This window comes from Phalangium opilio, unplaced genomic scaffold, assembly GCF_054372755.1.
Source record: "Phalangium opilio isolate 3A_F unplaced genomic scaffold, DU_Popi_V2 ptg000053l_1, whole genome shotgun sequence".
Lineage (NCBI taxonomy): Eukaryota > Metazoa > Arthropoda > Arachnida > Opiliones > Phalangiidae > Phalangium > Phalangium opilio.
The window spans coordinates 659,282-665,867 of NW_028324172.1; positions in this window are offsets into that span (position 1 = coordinate 659,282).

A 6,586-nucleotide genomic window follows, 5' to 3' on the forward strand; every position below is an offset into this window, starting at 1 on the left:
TACAATTCAGAGGGTATTGTCATAATTACACTATATACAATTCAGAGGGTATTGTCATACTGATATCATATACAAATCAGAGAGTATTGTCATAATTATTGACCATTAACACTGTTTGCCAATTATAAACAAGAATAAGCCAAAACTGAGGAAGAATGTTAGTTGGGTTACTTTTTTACTTTATATCTTTCAATTTTGCAGAGAAAATGTCAAATTTGTCCTGGAGGTCATTGCAGGTTTTCTGCATACGTAGTATAGGGTTTAATTTTGTTCTTGAAGGGTAAAACGTGGTAGTCCGTCTTAGGGTAGTGGGCACAAAAAAGGCAAGTTGGGATAGTAAGGTTGGTGATGCGAAAACACCATTAAGTAACCTATGGACAAATTTCACATCTTCAAGGTTCCAGATGTACTCCAAAGAATTTAAACCTAAATGGGGTATTATAATAATAATAATAATATGGGCTGGGCTTCATGAAACGAGAAAAAAATACCTTTTGTATTTTATTTCCGAGTAGGTAGGCTGCCTTGTTGTTTAAGCTTGCAGTATGGCAATCACTTAATGTTTGCAAAAATTTAATCATGAATATTTTTGAAAATTAGATCATGAACATTTTTAAGAATCTCATCATGAACATTTTCAAGAATTTAATCATGAAAATTTAGAAAAGTCAATCATGATAACTAAGAAAAAATCTATCGTGAATATTTCGAAAAATCCATCTTGAATATTTGAAAAAACAATTTTCAAGAATATATAGAGAAAAAATGCATCTAGAATATTTTCAAATTATAACGAATGGTTTTATCGATGTTAAGCCTAAAAGTGTCTGACCTTTCCTATACGTCCTTAAGATTTAAATTGAAATTCCCAATGTAAAAAAAACTCGATGTCTTAGATTAATGGTCTTTGAAATCTGAGTAACAAATGGTGTATAGGGCATAGAACATGGGTTTGATTTATTGGTCTTCCAGTACTAATTTCTGTATTGGTATACTTACGACGGTTTATTTACTTATGCAAAAAACGCGATATAGGATTGATTGACGTATAAACAGCTAGTAAAGTGTTCAAAAGTTGTTCAATATCTCGATTTACATATTAGAACTGAAAAATAGCTTTTAGGTTATATCGATTCACACGGGTATACGGACTAAACACTTCCAAGACAAAGAACCCCAGGCATAATCTCTAATTACTGAAATTGTAAAAAATCCCCCATCCCCAGACAAAATCCTCGGTTGTTAACCCTATCGGAGAAAAGTGAAAAACCCCCCGATAATTATTCCCATCATAGAAAAAATACATTATCAATATAATCCGAAACACTTCAGCAATCCGGTAGTGCAATAGATCAGGCGTTGGACTATTTCTAATTAATTCGTTGACTTTCATTCATTTCAAAGGAAAATAAGTTTAACCACTGAAAGAACACTTGTGGGAGTTTTAGAATTACTCATACCATTCACGGGGTCTCAGGAAATTCTTTGCCAAATTTCAACCTTCTGTTTTGGATAAAGAATGCGCGCGAGGAAATTTGTTTTCACGCTATAGGATAGGCAACTCCCCTATCCCCGACAGCAGCTTATTCTGTATATACTCTATTTTCAGCTTCGGTTGTTAGCACGCGCAAAGCTAGTTCTCTATGTTATGTAGCTTTCTGCGTGCTGACATGAGACGAAGAAAAAAAAGGATTATAAATATCCGCGAGATTTTTATCTGAAATGCACGGACCTGTAGGCTTTAGTTTCAAATACGTGCATAGTCGTATGTAATCAATTGGTGGGTCCTTCAAACATTATCAAGGAACGTTGTGCTATTAAAAATAGCGAAAATAATTTTTTGAGATTCCCAAAAGATTTAGAAACGTAATAAATATCTCTAATAGCCTAAATTAGTATTACTTAAAATTTTCAAAGTCACTGGCTCGACTATGAAGTCGACACTCGACAGTCGAGGCACTTCAACTTTTTTCGAAGCCTACTAGAATTTCCGCCCATACATTTGAGCAAAAACTCGCGGATATTTTAAATCCAGAGAATCATTATTTTCTTCGTCTCTTGTCATCACACACAAAGCTACGTTACATAGAGACCTAGTTTTGCGAGTGCTGACAACCCAAGCTGAATCAGATTATACAGAATAAGCTGTCGTCAGAAATAGGGGAGTTGCCTATCTATAGCGTGAAAACAAATTTCCTCACGCGAATTCTTTATCCATGCTCCTATGTCACCCAGAAGTAGGATAAAAAACCCTTGGAAAGAAAAAGAGACTGAGATACGCCTTTTTACATAAATAGAAATTGATTTTTAACATTTTTAGCGGTAGAACTTTTGGTAAACATTATATTTTACATTATTATTACAATATTTACATAGAAATATACGAAAAGGTTTCCTCTAAAATAGCGCTTAATAAAAATTGTAATATTTGAAAATTGCTAAAACCATTCATAATTTGATATCACAGCTTTTTGAAGATCATTTCATCACCTAATAGAGAAATTATGAAAGGCAACATATAAATTCTATTATTTGAGTTGTAAAAAAATGGCATTCTTTAACTTCCGTTTTAAGACTTTTACCCTACTAAACCGCATTAAGCCTTTCGAGTGCTCGAGTGGATGGGCATCCTCTAAAAAATTACCTGGCCATCGTGTCCGACGACGAAACGTTCATCATTGGTAAAGACTACACATTCTAACTGTTCGAGTGTCTAATTTGTGTGCTCTGTTTCAGGGTTGTTTGATTTAAATCAAGCGATTTTTTTAAAAAAATCATTTAATTAAAATCAAGAATATATTTTTATTTTTAAAAAATGTTTTCTAAGATTCCAAGAAGTAGGTTAAGAAACTCGAGAAGAAACTTAACTAGAAAAGACCTATAATTAAAAACAATCATAGTGTTGTTATATTTCAGTTTAAGTTTTTCCCAGAACTTCAGTTTGTCTTGCTGGATTGTGCGGTTCATGGTTTTACGGTAAATATCTTGTCACTGTAGTTAACAATGTAATTCATTAGACTGATTTAATCTCTATTTTATACGTTGCAACCGTTAATTTCTCATGAAGGAGATGAATTGGCCTTCAAAAGGCTGTGACCTGAACCCAATCGAAAACCTGTGGGCAGAGATGGTTCGGAAAGTTGACCATGTCAACGTCTGGAACGCTGCTGAGTTGTTGGAAGCGGTACAGAATGCTTGGCGCACAGTGCCAACTTATCCATTGGGCCCGTTGGGCACTGGCCCAGGGGCCCCTTAAGAACAGGGCCCCCATAGTTGTCAAATAATACTGAATTTACATTTCTTGTCACAAGAAAACCACTGGAAAATATAAACTACTTGCCATTTGTCATTCAGTCTTTTCAATGAAAAATTTGGCCTTCGAACTTGAAAAATGTAAAACAAGAAGTCTGAGACCTATAAGATAGTCACCCATTGCCTAGGTTTTTACATTATCTCCCCTCCCCATGGTCTCACTTCACAACCGCACATCGGTTTAGTTTGAAACCAACACACTAAATCAGACTCAGTCTATACTGTCATTTTGCCCATGCGCAGAGAGAAAACCTGGAATTTTCTCGCTCATTCTCGCTGTTAGGTGGCACGTGGGGTACAAGTCTATTTCTTTCCCTGCTGAAAGTAGACCACTCTGTTTAAAATAAAATTCCTGTTATGAATAAAATTATGGATGAGATGTTAGACAAACTATAAATAGAGATTATTAGTGATCAAATCAAAAATGAAACGTAATACTTTGAGCGGTGCCCAGAAGATAAAACGAGCTGCGCAGGAGAAAGAGAAAGCTAACAAACTTCGCAAGGTAACATCATGGTTCCATCAAAATGCTATGAGAAGTGCTGAGCCTGGTAAAATTACTCCTTCAACAATATCACCGAAGCCTTCAACGACTACCACAGTTCCAACCGACATTGCAGTGGAGTCATCACTTGTTCCTACAAGTGATCCAGATGAGGATATTCCACCAGTGGAAGTGCCTAAATGTGAAACGAAAACATCTTCCTTCCAGGAAACAGATGCAGGGCTATGGGTCATCGGCAATCCTAACACAGTTGAATGCTGGATTCGAAATGGGCCGACATCTTGTCAGAACCATGAAAGCGACATTTCCAAGACATGCCGAGTGTATAAAGAGGATGGAGAAAGCATTAGAATTCCAAGACAAGAGATTTGTCAAAAAATGTGTTCAAACGTGAATTACGTAATGGCGATCCAAAAAAGGATCGACTTCGATCCAATTGTAAAGGAATTTTCAAGGAAGAAAAGTGCGCAAATGTTTCTGACTTTGCGTTGACTTTTAAATTTGTAGACTTTCGTTTGAAGAAAATAATAACTATTTTTATTTCTCGATTAATTTGTTTTGTATAGGGGATTAGGGGCCCAATATACTGCACTGCCCAGGGGCCCATATAGCACTTAAGACGGCCCTGTTGGCGCGATCTCAAGTTGAACGTGGAATTCAATGCCTAGTACAGTTCGGGAGGTTTACGAAAACCAGGGATATTGGTCACATTATTAGACCGTAAACTTCACATTTACGTCATGTAAAAACTTTAATTTGTTTTGTGTAATTTGTTAGAGTATGTTTAGATCTATTATTAGATTTCATTAAAATTTTCTTAAAATCTTGTATTATAAATATCGTAAGAATTACTTCTAACTGGTATTTATTGGTTTTAGTGGAATGGTGTCCACACATGTAAATACTGAAATAATAACTGGCGAAGTCATCTGGTTTTTCATTGCTCAAGTTTTAATAAAAAAAAGAATTAAATATGATCGTATAGTTCTTTTAAAATTCATTGCACAAGTTGTCCTGTGATCTTATTTAAAACCTAATTACTTCCAATAACCGAAATGTCTACATTGAACTACACGCAAACCTCTATCGCGTTTTTCGCAAAAGTAAATAACCATGAAAAGTATACTACAACCGGAAACAATAAAAAATAAACCAACAAATCGAACCCGTGTCCTAAAGTGTTCTCTAATCCATCAATTACTCAAACTTCGAAGACACCGCTAATCTAAGACAACAAGTTTAGTTTTAAACTCGAAATTTAAATTTAAATCACAAGGACACCTGCGTAAAGCTCAGTAGCTTGTATGCTTAACATCTATAGTTACAATTTGACTGATAATCTACTCCGAGTCCAGACTCCTTTATCAGAGGCATGAAATTTTGCAGGGACGGTACTCAAATGCAGTAGGCGAGCTCTTAGGTTTCTTCTATTCCTCATCATCTTGAAAAATGGCGTTGTCTACGTCTTACAACCAAATCTATAACATTTAAAACACTGGTTCCCAATTTCCGTAAGACTGACTTCATGTCTTTTGAAGCTCGATTTTCCACCTTCGTTAAAAATGGCGGCCTGAAATGTAATAATATATCTCGATGGGCAACGCCGGTTGTTTTTTTTTGCTACTCTGTAAATACTAAAGATTGAAGATGGATTTTTTATTCTAAATATTCAAGTTAAAATTCTCCTAAATATTCAAGATGAATTCTTTTCTAAATATCCATGATATAATTTCAGTAAAACTTCATCTGCGAAAAATACATAAATAAAATAAAATTTCTATCCGAACAACCTTGAAGAAGAAAATGGTATTTAACTCTATACATGGGCGCCCGTTAAATTTCTCATTTCAAGTAAAAAATCTAAGGCGTCTTAGATTATTGTGTAAATCTAAGTGTCCCTCTATCCATATAGATTATGAAACGTAAACTTTAAACTACAAAAGAATAATATCAAATTATTTTAGGGCAAATAGTCAAGGTTAATAATGGAAGTAGACTCAATTTAGTTTTTTGCCAAATTAACGATAGTAAAATTGAGATATTAAATTCTCAATGTCACAAACCAAGGCGCATACCGACTCTATTATAGCAGGAAATGTATGGGCTATTGAGACTGATTTTTTTCCGATGATCATTGAAACTGCTCTACTCTAAGCTAAAAAATATATAGAGCAACCTTCATACGCTGAAACACGACACAATTGCAAACGCTGTGTTTTTTATCGTTTGTAGGGCCTCTGTCTCTTTTTTGCTCTATGTTCCAAAAACAGCCATAATTTTCAAAAAACCAAATTCTTAAGTAAAGTTTAAAGGGATGGTTATCACGTTTAAAATGTGCTGGGAATAAGAAAACTTTCAGAGTAAAGCCGAGAAAGCGGGAAATACGTTAAAATTATCCACGTCGTAAAATAGATTTCATGTCATAAGAACTTGCGAATAATTTAACCTGTATGTATATTATTATTATAATTCAAACCATTCTCATCCACTTTGAATTGAACAATATGTCTTCTCAACCATCCTCATGAATTTGCCGTCGAAATATTATTCCCACAATATTATTTTCAGAGCATTTCTAAACATCCAATTCTCAAGCGTCCAAACATTATTTACCGAACGTCAAATAAGTTCTGTTACATCTGTATTTTAGTCATGCCACCTATAAGGTCCATCTTTCAGGTAAAAATTCCACCGCCTTTGCGAACCCTGAAATTAATATAGCATCTAACCTTGGACGCCAAAACGTGGTTCCAAATAAGTTGAATCTCC